This window comes from Grammomys surdaster, unplaced genomic scaffold, assembly GCF_004785775.1.
Source record: "Grammomys surdaster isolate TR1022 unplaced genomic scaffold, NIH_TR_1.0 99, whole genome shotgun sequence".
NCBI lineage: Eukaryota > Metazoa > Chordata > Mammalia > Rodentia > Muridae > Grammomys > Grammomys surdaster.
In genome coordinates this window covers 10273197-10289394 of record NW_021604578.1, presented here as the reverse complement: position 1 = coordinate 10289394, position 16198 = coordinate 10273197, and positions in this window count along the sequence as shown.

The window sequence follows — 16198 nt, the reverse complement described above, 5'->3', positions numbered from 1 at the left end:
AGAGAGAGAGAGAGAGAGAGAGAGAGAGAGAGAGAGAGAGAGAGAGAAAGACTCTTGATTGATTTTAGCAGAAAAATAGATCCCAACTTTGTTCAGTTTTTGAAAGGGGATTGGGCTTACTGCTGAGGTCCGTTTTTTTTTCTAATACATTTGACATTTTTGTTCTTTTGTGAATTGTTCTCTCATGTACTTTTAGGTACTTTTCTTATTTAACTGGTTTGCTGTTTTGTTTTAAAAAGTACGCTATTTCCTGCACAAAGGATCTTCTTTTGAAGTTTTGAAGCAGCTGCTTGGTGGCCTGTTGCAATGCTGCTCTGACTAAGCCCGGTTACTAAATGGTCCCTCTTCCTGTTAGTTCTGCATTGTGTAAGTCGGGACTGGGACAGTCACCCGTCTTCCCACCGTCTCCACTATTATTAGACAGGTCCAGAAAGAGCCAGGGAGATGGTGCTGTGGCATATTCCACTCAGTTTGTGTTGCTCTTTGAGATATGGAGTGTCACAACTGTATCAATATGGTTTGCTCCTCAATTTGTTGAGCAAATTGCCAACAGCTTGTGTGCGACTCCCTAAGAGTAATGAGAACCTCATTTTAGGAGAGGGGACAGATTGTGTCTGTACTTGGCAACCCACATCTTGCTGCAGCTGGGATTGCTTGCAACACTCCATGGAGCTCATGAGTGGGCTCATCTGACAGAAAAAAAAAAAAATGTCCATTTTGTCTAAGGAGTCACTGAATCTGTCAGCATCTGGAAGGAACACTTTCCCTAGCCTGTCTTCCCTCTTCAAAATACTGGACGGGACACAAGCTAATAGAAGAGCTCAACAGTCCCTGTCATTCCCTTCCACACTTTGTCAGATAACTAAACGCTAAATGCTTTTAGACACACTGTAAGGTTAGGTTCTTTCATAGAACGAGGCACCACACTTAAAAATCTGCACCAAAGCATACAGGTGGTATCTTTATAATTGTTTTTAAACTGTACTTTTTTTTATGTGTTCGAGTGTTTTGCCAACACACTTGATGTTTTGTACATCTTGTGGATGCCTGGTACCTGTGGAGAACAGAGATGCTGCCAGAATCCCAGAAGTTAGATACATGTAAGCCATCCTCTGAATTCTGGGAATAGAATCCTGCACCTGTGGAAGAGGAGCCAGGGTTCTTGACCACTGAGCTAACCCTCCATTAAAAACCACTCTCATGAATTAAGTAGTTAAGGTATGGCTAGAATCACAAAAATTATTCTATAGCAAAGCAAACAAAAGCTTCTCACAGAAGAGCCAAGGTTGTTTTGCAGAATAAATAAGAATGGCTAGAAATCACATGCGTCTGGAACTCTTTCACAAATAGTTTTATTTTTTTTAATTTAGTTTTTATTATTCTTCTTATGAGTTTACAGTGCCTCCCTATTTCTCATGGGATTAGATTTAGATTCACTCTGGCCATATTATCTATGCAAATTTCACTTCGCTTTTTTTTAATTGGATGTTTTATTTACATTTCATATGTTGTCCCCTTACCCAATTCCCACCCACCCAGGAACCCCCTAACCCCTCACCCCTCCTCCTTCTCTGTGGATGTAACCCCTACCTACCCCCCACTCCCACCTCCCCACCCTCAAATTCCCACCCCCTGGGGCATCCAGCCTTCATGAGGTCAAGGATCTCTTCTTCCACCTATGCCCAGCAGGGCCCGCCACTCTTACATATTCAGCTGAAGCCCTGGATCCCTCCCTAAGTGCTCCCAGGCTGGTGGTTTAGACCCTGGGAGCTGTGGTTGGTTGGTATTGTTGCTCTCCTCATGGGGCCACAAACCCTTTCAGCTCCAATGGCCTTCACTCTAACTCCTCCATTGGGAACCCCATTATCAGTTGAATGGCTAGTTGTGAGCATCTGCCTCTGAATATGTCAGACTCTTGAAGACCTCTGAGGAGACATCCATATCAGGCTCTTACCAGCATGCACTTCCTGACTTCCACATCAGCATCTACCTTTGGTGACTGCACATGGGATGGATACTCAGGTGGAATGGTCTTCAGACAGCCCCTCCTTCAGTTTCTGTCCCTCACTTTGTCTCCATATTTGCTCCCTTGAGTATTTTGTTGCTCCTTCTAAGAAGGACCGAATCACCCCCACTTGGTCTTCCATCTTCATGAGCTTCATGTGGCCTGTGAGTTGCATCTTGGGCATTTCAAGGTTCTGGGCTAATATCCAATAATCACTGAGTGAATACCATGTGTGTTCTTTTGTGATTGGCTTACCTCACTCAGGATGATAGTTTCTAGTTCCATCCATTTACCTAGGAACCTCTCGAATTCATTGTTTTTAATAGCTGAGTAATACTCCAATGTGTAAATATACCACATTTTTTGAATCCACTCCTCAGTTGAAGGACATCTGGGTTCTTTCCAGCTCCTGGCTATTATAAATAAGGCTGCTATAAACATAGTTGAGCATATGTCCTTGTTATATGTTCGAGCATCTTCTGGGTATATGCCTAGGAGTGGTATAGCTGGATCCTCAGGTAATGCTATGTCCAATTTTCTGAGGAACGGCCACACTGATTTCCAAAGTGGTTGCACCATCTTGCAGTCCCACCAACAATGGAGGAGTGTTCCTCTTTCTCCATACCCTTGCCAGCATCTATTATCGCCTGAGTTTTTAATGTTATCCATTCTGACTGGTGTGAGATGGAATCTCAGGTTTGTTTTGATTTGCATTTCCCTGATGACTAAGGATGCTGAACATTTCTTTAGGTGCTTCTCGGCCATTTGAGTTTCCTCCGTTGAAAATTCTTTGTTAAGCTCTATACCCCATTTTTTAATAGGGTTATTTGGTTGTCTGGAGTCTAATTTCTTGAGTTCTTTGTATATATTGGCTATTAACCCTTTATCAGATGTAGGATTGGTAAAGATCTTTTCCCAATTTGTTGGTTGTCGTTTTGTCCTATTGACAGTGTCCTTTGCCTTACAGAAACTTTGCAATTTTATGAAGTCCCATTTGTCAATTCTTGATCTTAGAGCATATGCCATTGGTGTTCTGTTCAGGAACTTTTCCCCTGTGCCCAAGTATTCGAGGCTCTTCCCCACCTCTTCTATTAGTTTCAGTGTATCTGGTTTTATGTGGAGGTCCTTTATCCACTTAGACTTGAGCTTTGTACAAGGAGATAAGAATGGATCAATTTTCATTCTTCTACATGTTGTCCTCCAGTTGAACCAGAACCATTTGTTGAAAATGCTGTCCTTTTTCCACTGGACAGTTTTAGCTCCTTTGTCAAAGATCAAGAGACCATAGGAGTGTGGGTTAATTTCTGGGTCTTCAATTCTATTCCATTGATCTTCCTGCCTGAATCTGTACAAATACCAAGTAGTTTTTATCACTATTGCTCTGTAGTACAGCTTGAGGTCAGGGATGGTGATTCCTCCAGAAGTTCTTTTATTGTTGAGAATAGTTTTAACTATCCTGGGTTTTTTGTTATTCCATATGAATTTGAGTATTTCCTTTTCTAACTCTGTGAAGAATTGAGTTGGGATTTTAATGGGAATTGCATTGAATCTGTAGATTGCTTTTGGCAAGATGGCCATTTTTATTATATTAATCCTGCCAATCCATGAGCATGGGAGATCTTTCTGTCTTCTGAGATCTTCTTCGATTTCTTTCTTCAGGGACTTGTAGTTCTTGTCATACAGGTCTTTCACTTGCTTGGTTAGATTCACACCAAGGTATTTTATATTATTTGCAACTATTGTGAAGGGTGTCATTTCCCTAATTTCTTTTTCAGTCTGTTTATCTTTCAAGTAGAGGAAGGCTACTGATTTGTTTGAGTTGATTTTATAAGCAGCCACTTTGCTGAAGTTGTTTATCAGGTTTAGAAGTTCTTTGGTGGAAGTTTGGGGGTCACTTAAGTATACTATCATATCATCTGCAAATAGTGATATTTTGACTTCTTCCTTTCCTATTTGTATCCCTTTGACTTCTTTTTGTTGTCTAATTGCTCTGGCTAGGACTTCCAGTACTATATTGAATAGGTAGGGGGAGAGTGGGCAGCCTTGTCTAGTCCCTGATCTTAGTGGGATTGCTTCAAGTTTCTCTCCATTTAGTTTGATGTTGGCTACTGGTTTGCTGTAAATTGCTTTTACTATGTTTAGGTAGGGGCCTTGAATTCCTGATCTTTCTAAGACTTTTATCATGAAGGGATGTTGAATTTTGTCAAATGTTTTCTCAGCATCTAGTGAGATGATCATGTGGTTTTTTTCTTTGGGTTTGTTTATATACTGGATTACATTGATGGATTTCCAAATATTGAATCATCCCTGCATTCCTGGGATAAAACCTACTTGATCATGATGGATGATTGTTTTGATGTGTTCTTGGATTCGGTTTGCTAGAATTTTATTGAGTATTTTTGCATCGATGTTCATAAGGGAGATTGGTCTGAAGTTCTCTTTCTTTGTCGGGTCTTTGTGGGGTTTGGGTATGAGTGTAATTGTAGCTTCATAGAACGAATTGGGTAGTGTTCCTTCTGTTTCTATTTTGTGGAATAGTTTGAAGAGAATTGGTATTAGGTCTTCCTTGAAGGTCTGATAGAATTCAGCACTAAAACCATCTGGTCCTGGGCTTTTTTTAGTGGGGAGACTTTTAATGACTGCTGCTATTTCTTTAGAGGTTATGGGATTATTTAGGTGGTTTATCTGCTCCTGATTTAACTTTGGTACCTGGTATCTGTCTAGGAAATTGTCCATTTCATCCAGGTTTTCCAGTTTTGTTGAGTATAGGCCTTTGTAGTAGGATCTGATGATTTTTTTAATTTCTTCAGTTTCTGTTGTTATGTCTCCCTTTTCAGTTCTGATTTTATTAATTTGGATACTGTCTCTGTGCCCTCTGGTCAATCTGGCTAAGGGTTTATCTATCTTGTTGATTTTCTCAAAGAACCAGCTCCTGGTTTTGTTGATGTTTTGTATTGTTCTTTCTGTTTCAATTTTGTTGATTTCATCCCTAAGTTTGATTATTTCCTGCCTTCTACTCCTCCTGGGTGTATTTGCTTCTTTTTGTTCTAGAGCTTTTAGTTGTGCAGTCAAGTTGTTAGTGTGTGCTCTCTCCAGTTTCTTTTTGTAGGCACTTAGAGCTATGAGTTTTCCTCTTATCACTGCCTTCATGGAGTCCCACAAGTTTTGGTATGATGTGTCCTCCTTTTCATTGAATTCTAAAAGTCTTTTATTTCTTTCTTTATTTCTTCCTTGACCAAGTCATCATTGAGTAGAGAGTTCTTCAGTTTCCATGTGCTCGAGGGTTTTCCATTGGTTTTGACATTATTAAAGACCAGTCTTAGTCCATGGTGATCTGATAAGATGCAAGGGATTATTTCAATCTTTTTGTATCTGTAGAGGCCTGTTTTGTGACCAATTATATGGTCTATTTTGGAGAAGGTACCATGAGGTGCTGAGAAAAGTTATATTCTTTTGTTTTAGGATGAAATGTTCTATAGATGTCTGTTAAATCCATTTGGTTCATAACTTCTGTTAATGTCAAAGTGTCTCGGTTTAGTTTCTGTTTCCATGATCTGTCCATTGCTGAGAGTGGGGTGTTGAAATCCCCCACTATTATTGTGTGAGGTGTAATGTGTGTTTTGAGCTTTAGTAAAATTTCTTTTATGCATGTAGGTACCCTTGCATTTGGAGCATAGATGTTCAGAATTGATAGTTCACCTTGGTAGATTTTTCTTTTGATGAATATGAAGTGTCCTTCCTTATCTTTTTTGATTAATTTTGGATGAAAGTCGATTTTATTTGATATTAGAATGGCTACTCCAGCTTGTTTCTTGGGACCATTGGCTTGGAAAATTGTTTTCCACCCTTTTATTCTGAGGTAGTGTCTGTCTTTGTCACTGAGGTGTGTTTCTTGTATGCAGCAAAATTCTGGGTCTTGTTTGTGTATCCAGTCTGCTAGTCTGCGTCTTTTTATTGGGGAATTGAGACCATTGATGTTAAGAGATATTAAGGAAAAATGATTGTGGCTTCCTGTTATTTTTGTTATTAGAGGTAGAATTATGTTTGTATAGTTATCTTCTTTTGGGGTTGTTGGAAGATTACTTCCTTGCTTTTTCTAGGTTGTAGTTTCCCTCCTTGTGTTGGCATTTTCCATCAATTATCCTTTGAAGTGCTGAGTTTGTGGGAAGATATTGTGCAAATTTGGTTTTGTCATGGAATATCTTGGTTTTACCATCTATAGTGATTGAGAGTTTTGCTGGGTATAGTAATCTGGGCTGGCAATTGTGTTCTCTTAGGGTCTGTATGATGTCAGTCCAGGCTCTTCTGGTTTTTATAGTCTCTGGTGAAAAGTCTGGTGTAGTTCTTATAGGTCTGCCTTTATATGTTACTTGACCTTTTTCCCTTACTGCTTTTAGTATTTTTTCTTTGTTTTGTGCATCTGATGTTTTGATTATTATGTGATGGGAGGTATTTCTTTTCTGGTCTAGTCTATTTGGTGTTCTGTAGGCTTTTTGTATGTTTGTGGGCAGCTTGTTCTTTAGGTTAGGGAAGTTTTCCTCAATAATTTTGTTGAAGATATTTACTGGCCCTTTAAGTTGGGAGTCTTCATTCTCATCTATACCTATTATCCTTAGGTTTGGTCTTCTCATTGTGTCCTGGATTTCCTGGATGTTTTGAGTTAGGAGTTTTTTGCATTTTGCATTTTCTTTGACAACTGTGTCAATATTTTCCACCATATCTTCTGCATTTGAGATTCTCTCTTCTATCTCCTGTATTCAGTTGGTGATGCTTGCGTCTATGACTCCTGATCTCTTTCTTAGGTTTTCTATCTCCATGGTTGTCTCCCTTTGAGCTTTCTTTATTGTTGCTATTTCCATTTTCAGATCCTTAATGTTTTTGTTTAATTCCTTCTTTGTGTTTTCTTGCATTTCTTTAAGAGATTTCTGTGATTCCTTTTTAAGGGCTTCTACCTGTTTACTTGTACTCTCCTGTATTTCTTTAAGGGAGTTACTTATGTCCTTCTTATAATCCTCTATCATCATCATGAGAAGTGATTTTAATTCTGAATCCTGCTTTTCAGGTGTGATGGGGTGTCCAGGGCTTGCTATATTGGGAGAACTTGGTACTGATGATGCCAAGAAACTTGGTTTCTGTTGCTTATGTTCTTGCACTTGCCTTTCGCCATCTGGTTGACCCTAGTGTTACCTGCCCTCACTGTGTAAGACTGGAGGCTGTATTTCCAGTTATCTTGCTTGTGGCAGAGCTCCTCAGATTCCAGATGTCTCTGTGGTCTTATGCTCCTAATCTCCTGGGTGGAACAACTCCTGGGACTCAGGCCACCTCTTGGATCTGGAAATCCTTCTGCTCTGGGTTCAGTGGTTCTTCTAGGATGGCTCAGGATACGATGTCTCCCAAGTGCAAACCACCTTGGTGTCTGCTGCTCTGAGTGCAGTGGTTCCTCTAGGATGGCTCAGGATTCAGTATCTCCACAGGAGCAGACCAACTCTGTGTCTGCCCCAGCCCAAAGGATCAGGCAGGGGCAGAAGGGAAGTGGAATTCCAGAGGGGAGGGTTTTGGGTAGCTGGTCTCACTTCGCTTTTAAAAACAAGTATTTGCGTATATAAATCTATGTATTTAAAGTCCACTGTTGGATGCTTTGATGTGCATATGCATTATGAACTGATCAACCACAGTTCACCTAACTGAGGGACTCATGATCTTCATGTCATTGCTATCAGTATGTATGTTCTTAATTACTGCAACACTGCAAAACAATTTCTAGCCAGCTTTCTTGGTTCTACCTCAGGAAGCTTTCACATATACTCTGTAGGAAACAAACCTTCTCCAGGCTCCGTGTATATGATGAACTTCTTCAGACATCTACCTGCTGTGCAGTAATCTCTTTCAACTTTGCCACCTCAACACTATGTCAGCTGATGTAGCCATACTATGTGCCTCTGTGTTATGTGTGTGTTTTCTGGAAATGAGAGCTCACTGTATTTGATGAACAATATAGTTGGCATCCAGCATAACTGGATTCCTAATGTGTATTATCCTATCCAAACCTGTGGATAATAGTTGAATTTCTCTGCTCTCTTTTAGCCCCTGTCCTTTCTAGGGAAGAGGATGCTAAATGAGTGTCAAGACTTGTTGAGACAAAGTTTCCCATGCATTATGTATGTATTCAATAATAATTATCTGATATTTTCCTCCTAAATCATTCAACAGATTTCTGAGACAAATATGCTTTTTCTAGGCAATGGAGAGACACATGAGCTTGTTATTCATTTTATATTTTAAATTAAGTAATAAACATATAAAATGGATTCCTATTCTGTGGTATAGCTCCTAATCTTTAAGTAAGTGATTAAAAACATTCAAGAAGATGTTTTCAAGTCTTCAAAGAGGCCATTCTTGGCAATTAAAAAATATACAGAGAATTGTAGTGATAATATTTGAAGTGACATCCTTATGGCCTGGTGACTATGTGATGCAAGAAGGTGATATCCTGTTTGGGAATGTAGTCATTAGAGTTTCTTCCAAATATATGTAAGGCTCTGGGTTTGATCCCAGCATTGTAAATCAAATAAAATAAGAAAGTGATGATATGATAAAGCTGTGTGTGGACTGAACTCTGGCAGTTTAGAAAGAGAACAACTCGGAGGAGACTGAGTTGAAATCCTAGGAAAAAATCCAAAATATTGAAAAAAATGAGTCATGAATAATTGCATGCAGAAATAAGTGAATGCAACATAAACTGGAGATACCTTATAAATTGCAAGTTAGTGTTGGAGAAAAATGAGTTAGGACTGGAAGAATCAAATATTTACACTCTTTCTGATCTCTGCCTGTAGAATGGGATGATCCCATTCATCTTTGTCCCTTGGTCTGAAGAGACGGTCACATTGCTCATAGGAAGGAGAAAGGGCAAAACGGAAACTCCTGAGATGGGAAACAAAGCAGAAAAGAAGGTGGCACTCTCACCTTTAAGGATTATTGAAACTCGACTACTGTTCTGTGGGAAACACATCATATATCAATAAAAGCTCCAGTGTGCACTGACAGCTACATTAACTGTGCACTTGGCACAAGCTAGAAACTGAATTAAATGCTTAATGAAGGACCTTTCATGTAAATTTTCCAGCAGTCTAATGATATAGACACCATAAAATACGCACTTCACAGATTAAGAACCTGAGGCACATACTCTTAAATTTTAAATATTGTTTTATAAATTTAAATAAAAATTCGAGGTCACGCACTCAATTAGTGGCTAACAGATTGCAGTTTTCTTTTGGTACCCATGAGATGTTGGTTTGACAGCCTCTGTGGATACCAAAATCTGCAGTGCTCAAGATCTTTATATAAAGTGACATCATATTTACATATAAATTACAGACCATCTCCTATGTGATACAGATCAGCTGTAGATTTTTATAATGCCCCATACAGTGGCAATAGTATGTAAATAGCTGTCATACTGTAATCCTTAGGGAATAGTAATGATAAAATATTTGTAAATGTTCAGTACAAATGCAAAATATTTTAAAATTCGTAGAACTCCATGGCTACTTGTAGATCCACAAGGCCAGCTTTATGTCTAAGTATTACAATGTACGTATCATAGTATATGCTATTAAAAACTACCTCTTGTTTCTTATCCTGCCATGTGGTTCCACAAATGGTTTATCTAGATGATTCTGAAACCCCAGTTAAACCATGGCTGTAAGATTACATTGAGGGATACCATTCTGTGATATGAGTTTTGCTACTATGAGTTTTGCACTAGTGAAAGGCACATGGATTGGGTAACAGGACAAATGGGTTCTCATAGAAGATCTGTAATTTTTGAATTTGTAAGGTGATTCACTTTCCTGAAGGCAGGGCTGGAACAGCTGACACCTTTGACTGATTATCTATTGAATGGTATCATTTCTAAATTGTGTGCTTTTTAGGGCAGAGATGCTGGCACACATGAATACACATGTATAAGGGAAGCAGTATTCTCTTGCCTCTTAGTGAAATGCTGATATTTCTGTTCAATCATGGACTGTGCTGTCATCAGGGATCATAAGAAAGAGGTGGTCACTGCTCTCCCATGTGGCAATATCCCTCCTATGAGAAGCATGGGCATCTTTACTTTGGAAATGGTGATGTACCTTTGAGTCGTTTGCCTGTTCTTGGGATTCTTTTCCTCCTACTGGGTTGTCTTGTCCAGCCTTTTGCCTTGTCTATTGTATCTTGTTGTCTCTTGGGGGCCTGCCCTTTTCTGAATAGGAAACTGAGGAGGAATGGAGCCAGAGAAGAGGGGAGCTAGGGGAGGGGAGTTGGGAGAGGGCAGCTTGGAAGAACAGAGGGAGGGGAAACTGGTCAGGGTGTATTGTATAAGAGAAGAATGTATTTTAAATTAAAAAAAAAGAAAATTGTATACTGTTTTTGTTTATCATCATTAAGTAAAAATAAGCATAGAGGGATATGGAAAGAGAAGATATAGATGATGCAGTCTTCTGACAGTCAAGATTGATTGATGATCTGTTCAGAAACAGGAAACATTCTTAAGATACGGCCCTGTGCATTGCAGCTTATAATGCCGTAGGTAATTTATCACTGGATCAGTTTCTCTTTGCTCTGTCCCATTATTACAGGCTATCTGGGAGAGATACTTTCTGAAATATTGACAGATACCTTTGAATTACTATATTGGACACCATCAAGACATTATTTTCTCTTTGGTTTAATGTCCTTGACTTCAGAACTAATTCAAAGCATTTCTGCTCTGTTGGATATTGTCTGAGTTTCTATAATGAGAATGAATAATATTAATTAATATGGCTGTGCTTTTACCCACACAGTTCAGTTTCTGGCTCCAGTAGCTTTTTTTCAATGAATTCACTGCCTGGGATTGTTTTCTTTTCACTGTAAAATTGAGATAGCCTCTCAAGCCTGGAGAACCTTCCAATCTATCAAAAGGGACAACCTAATGTTTTAAAGCAGACTCAGTCTGAAGGCACACCCATTGAGCCAAAGGGAAGTGACTTGTTCTGCTGGGGAAAAAACACATTTCTGGACTTATTGTTATTTTAATTGCATACAGGAGACTACAGAGGAGGGGGTGAGATAGAAATGACCCTTAGCTTGTCCGGGGGATGACGGATGACTGACGTGAGTATGGAATCCTGTGCTGAGGGAGAAAAAATAACTAAAAATAAAATGCATTTACTCAGAACCTCTGGGGCAAGGTGCAAAGAGCCTGTGCTGTAGTAGCCAAGATTAAAAATTAAAATTCTTGAGATCTGCAGAGCAACTGACATCAGCAGAGCCATAGGCTCTTTCTGGGTAACTTTGTACCACACTGTTAATTCTGACAAAATTCCTTTGAGTACTAATATTCTTTGGTTTTTTGTGTGTGTATCTTTGCTGTGACCCATTGGCTGGTGACTTCTTTGTGGCCAAGAGATTTTTTGCATTGATCCAACAAATACTTAATCTAACAAATAACATACAGTAGCTAAAATAGGACTGTAGTTTTTCAAATACAATACTTTTTATGCAAGTCTCAAGTAGTAGTAGTCAAATATATCTGCAGTTTGTATAAACTATTTCTGTGGATAATCTCCCAAATGATGATATAAAACAGAAAATAAGGCTTAAGCATGAGATAAACAATATTTCAAATTATCTACTTATATGGATCAATGAAGAGTGATCAGCTTTGAAACTCTACACATGCACACACACACACACACACACAAATCAAAAACGGACTCAGAAGGTTGTATTTTATAGATGTTTGTGCTTACACACACACCCCCACACACAGTGTGACAAAAATAGTCGAAGAAAAAGATGAGATCAGCTTGAGGGTTGGGGTCAGACATGGGAGGAGCTTGAGAGAAGGAAGCTGGGAGGATCTGGACGGAGGGAATGAATGGAAAAATGTGATATAAATTCTATTTCAATTAAAAGTACATGAAAATAGATAAATACAAGAAATTACACACACACACACACACACACACACACACATATATATATTTCCATATAGACCAGCCTAGACCAGCCTAGTAGAGATCACCCTGCTTCTGCCACCTGAGGGCTGGCATTCAAGGAATGTGCCACATCCCTGGCTATTTCTGGGCTTTGAAGGGTGGTTACATTTTCTATCTCAGTCCTTCCATTTTAGTTTAGAGAGGTATCTGCCATAGTTTGAATACAGGTGGTACTCCAAGAGTCTGGTGTAAAGTCATCCATGTGCTGTTAGAAGGTGGTGGAACCTTTAGAAACTAGGATCTGATAGAAGGTTCTGAGTTCACTGGAGAGATTTAAAGTAGTTGGAGATTTGAATGTGATTCTTTGGCAAATCTTGTTTGAAATTGATGCTAGCAACTTGAATTTCCTGAGAGGATTATTATAACAGGAACAAACCTGGCCCCTCCCGCACTCTTTTTCTCTGATTTTTTTTTTTGGGGGGGGGATGTGATTACTTGTTTCTACATAGGTTTCGAGTAGAATATACCAAAATATCCTGCCCTCACTAGAGGCTAAAAGAGTAGATTGGCCTCATCTTGGATTCTGAATCTCTAAAATGATGATCTAAATAAATTCCTTCTTTATACCCTTGTTGGCTGACAAATATATCACCCTATTAAACAGCTGAATGTGCTATTCAGCGTTAGGAGTACAAAGGCCTAGAAGTATAACGTCCCTTGTGTAAAAGTCTCAGAACTTCTCTGAGCCCAGACTCAGACAGTTGCTTTCTTGGTGATAGCCCTTAAATCTTGGTAATATGTCTAAAGATACATATCCTCATGAGCTAAGTACTAAGACTCATAAGAAATATATGTTTTTATGTGCAAAGAGTATTCAAATTAAACTATCTCAAAATGGTTGTTCTCCTACCATTTACAAAGAGCATCAGATGATACTTCGTAATCAAAAAAATATCTGTGCTGCAAAGAACTTTTTCTTAACACTGACTCTGGTTTTCAGCATAGTACATGTATGTGAAGATAGTATTTATGTTTACAGAAAAAAGCTTACAGTCATCTGGGTCAGTGCACGTTAGAGCACTGAGAGATCTTCATGCTTCAGCAGGAGAAAGATGGCCACATAAAGGGATTTGTGGGTAGTTATTTTAAATTTCTTTTTCATTATCTGGTCTTTTTCATGCTTTGAGTAGTATAGTGAATTAGGACTGTAATTTCTATCCCTTTAAATTCTAATATTATTTCAGATCTAGGTTAATCTAGAATATTTAAGATCGATGGTTCTGCTGAGTTTATGGATAGAGGAGAAGTATTTGGATTTTTGTTTTCTCCATTTTCCTGTGCAAATGAATCGTTTTTAAAAAAAATATATGGAGGTATGTCTACTTATACTTGTATAAAGTATCTTTGCAGAGAACAGGTTTTGAATATTCATTTTAATTCTATTTCTTGTGACCTTACATAGGCTCTGAGCTGTTAGATCTATAGTGTGTGAGTTCTTGGAGCTGAGTAGTGATTTAGTGACATTTGAATGTCATTCCTTCTCCTCAGCTAGTTTGCATATTGCAAGCTGACTAAACTTTAGGATTTTTATTTAAAAAAAAAAGCCACAGAAGGTGTGTTGGTGATTGTGACATAACCTGTCATTTGAACTAATTGCATTTTATTTGTTCTTGAATGGCTCATTGAACTGAGAATCAGACAGAAGTTTCTGTCCTGACAATTATGCCTTAGTGACAAGATTGATTACTTATTATTTTACTTATTATCTTGACCTAATGCTTAATAGAAGACACATCCTTCTGTATGAAGATGTAAAGCAAACAGAACCAAAAGTTGCAGAAGGTGTAGTCTCACACTATAGAGCTGTGGTCAGCTTCTCCCCAAGGGTTGTAATCTCCTGAGCAACTTCCTTCTGGGGAGAGTTGCAGAGTGTAGAAACATCTGCGGGAGTGGTCTAGCTACAGGAATAGGGGTAGGAGCTCCTCAGAAGAGCCACCTTGCCTGGCAATTGGCCAAGGATGGCCCTTTCCTGCCATGACTCAGACCACTCCCACTTGCCAGTTAACAGTCTGGGAAGAGACTGAAAGCACAGCTGTGGCTGTTGGAGCCACATGTTCCCTCTCTGGTGGTGCTTCTCGCATGGTGACTGCCAGCTGTAAGTGGATCAGGTATGTTGCCCCTTTTCTGAGGGCAATTCAGAGCAAAGATGCAAGGCTGTGGATCAGACATGCAGAGTTTGGAGGTCTGAATTTAGGAAGATGTGAATATTTCTTCTTGGAATTAGAAGCAGACAGATGACTTTGAGAACTCTATCAATAAATGATCAATGCATGGAAGTTTGGGAATATGCTTGTGGGGTGAAATGGAATTGCTGAGAAAGAGGTTTTTGAAAGAAAGAGTAGAACGGTTTTGGGTGAGTTATGATGGTCCAGGATCTATCCTGTTTTGTTTGATCTACTCTGGAAGTAAAGTTACTAACATCACTTCCAGGCAGATATGGCAGTCTCCTAATGTTCAGCATCCATCTTCCCCCATGGGTGTTTCAAGTCTCTCATTACAAAAAATGCAAGTTACATGGTCACAAGTACTTCCTAGGAATCTCCTTAGGAATGAGTCAGACACTTACTGTGACTGACATGGTATTCCTGGGCTGCTTCTGACCCCTGTCTTTTTTATCTTGCTCCACTCTTACTCTCTGTGGCTTCATTCAGATAACCCTGACTTCCCTGCAGTTCCTTGAAATATACTGTGTGTGTTCGTTCCTTCTCGGAGCCATTCCACCTACATTTCCCTCAATTAGAATGTTCTTCCTCCAGAGGTCCACATGACTCATTTCCTCACGTCCCTCCTGTCTCTGTCCAACTGGCACTTTAGAAGAGGCTTTTATGGCTGTGCTGTCTAAAATAGAACATTCACACATTCCCCATCGCTTTCCTTCCACTTACCCTGCCATCCCCCACCCCCAGCTCTTAGGACTGCAGCTTGCCACATTCTATCAAGTTGAATCATAGGAAATTGTCTCTTGGTGGGCCAGGAAGAGTCGAATGTTGACCATTTTGTACAGTTGAACGAAAAATAAGTTTATTAATTTATTACTTTTATAGCTTTAAAACAAAACAAAACAACAACAACAACAACAACAAAAACATGAGTCCAGGTATTTGTTTGGATTTTGGTCACATCTCTAGTATTTAAAACATAAAACGAATTTAGAAATGTTGCATCAAATGGATGTAAATGAAGACGCAAGCTAGTGGGATTTGCTGAGAATTAACAGAGGAAACTTAAATAGGAAGTGATTTTTGTGTGTGCGATCTAGAGGAGATTCCAGAATAAAAGGACTTCTGAGAGAATCTGGAAGATTCTGAAGGATTTCTCTGGGGCCAAGTGAAATATAGTTTCTAATTTGAGGTCTGGGCTATCTATGGGCTTAAATTATAGTTTTTAAAATATGCTTTTCTGAAATTGAGACTAAGATAAATAATATGGCTTTAAGCCTTTTAATTTTTATTTATGTGTATATATATATTTGTCTGTGTGAGTATACGCCATGTTTGTGTTTGTGTACACAGAGGCCGGAGAAGACATTGATTCCTTGAAGCTGGAGGTACATGGCTTGTGAGCCACTGGGCATGGGTTTTGGAGATGGGCTCTGGTCTGGGAAAGTAGCACACATGTTCTTAGTTGCTGAGTCATCTCTAAGTCCCAGTTAAACACTGATAATAAAACTTTGAATTGAGAAAGTTTTGTAACTAATAAAGTAAAGGGATTACACTTGCCAGTTGTGATAAGGTTGATTTTTATTAGGGAAAACAGTTTCAGTCTGGTTCTACAAATGCGGTTAATGATCTAAAAACCATACATACTGTGTTTCGAGGTATTAGACAGAACTGAAAATCTGTTCTATGCACATATGATTGTAAAAGGAAATAAAGGCGTCACCGTGAGTCAGAAGGAAAGACGGAGTTGAAAACCAAGGCATTTGAGTCAATGCCATAGCTGCTCTGTGACATGTCCCACATGCTCTTTATATATGTCCCACGTGCTCTTTATATATGTGCCACATGCTCTTTATATATGTGCCACATGCTCTTTATATATATCCCACGTGCTCTTTATGTATGTCCCACGTGCTCTTTATATATGTGCCACGTGCTCTTTATATATGTCCCACATGCTCTTTATATATGTCCCACGTGCTCTTTATGTATGTCCCACGTGC